Source organism: Cicer arietinum, chromosome 2, assembly GCF_000331145.2.
Source record: "Cicer arietinum cultivar CDC Frontier isolate Library 1 chromosome 2, Cicar.CDCFrontier_v2.0, whole genome shotgun sequence".
Lineage (NCBI taxonomy): Eukaryota > Viridiplantae > Streptophyta > Magnoliopsida > Fabales > Fabaceae > Cicer > Cicer arietinum.
The window spans coordinates 10,425,906-10,426,454 of NC_021161.2; positions in this window are offsets into that span (position 1 = coordinate 10,425,906).

The following is a 549-nucleotide window of genomic DNA, read 5'->3' on the forward strand; positions in this document are numbered from 1 at the left end:
ATTATAATAAGGAAAATAAAAATAAAAAATAGCATTCAATTATAAATATATAATTTAATTGATAAAAATTTAGTGTTAACATATTTTTTCAGAACACACATATAGTAAACGTTGTTTCATTATATTTTTTAATATATTCATATATATTATAATTTAAAATAAATTTGTGTATTTTAATAATTACAAGTAACTTTTTTAATAATTTTTTATATATTCGTATTTTATGATTATTTTTAATAAATTTGTGTCTTTTATGTCAAATAGAATATATATTTTTATTTTAAAAAATGTTATTAATAATATGGATTGACATAAATTGAAAGTAATTTTAAATGGATTGACATTAATGAGTAATTGAATTTTTAACGTATAAAATCATTATTCACCATAAGTGAAATAATATAATTGTAAGGAGTATTAGATAAATAACATTTAGGTCGATATTTATGAGTGATTAAGTAGTTTTTTTTCATTGAATTTAATGACTAATAATATAAATTATTACAATTGGTAAATGACTAATAATACTATAAAATAATTTATAAATTT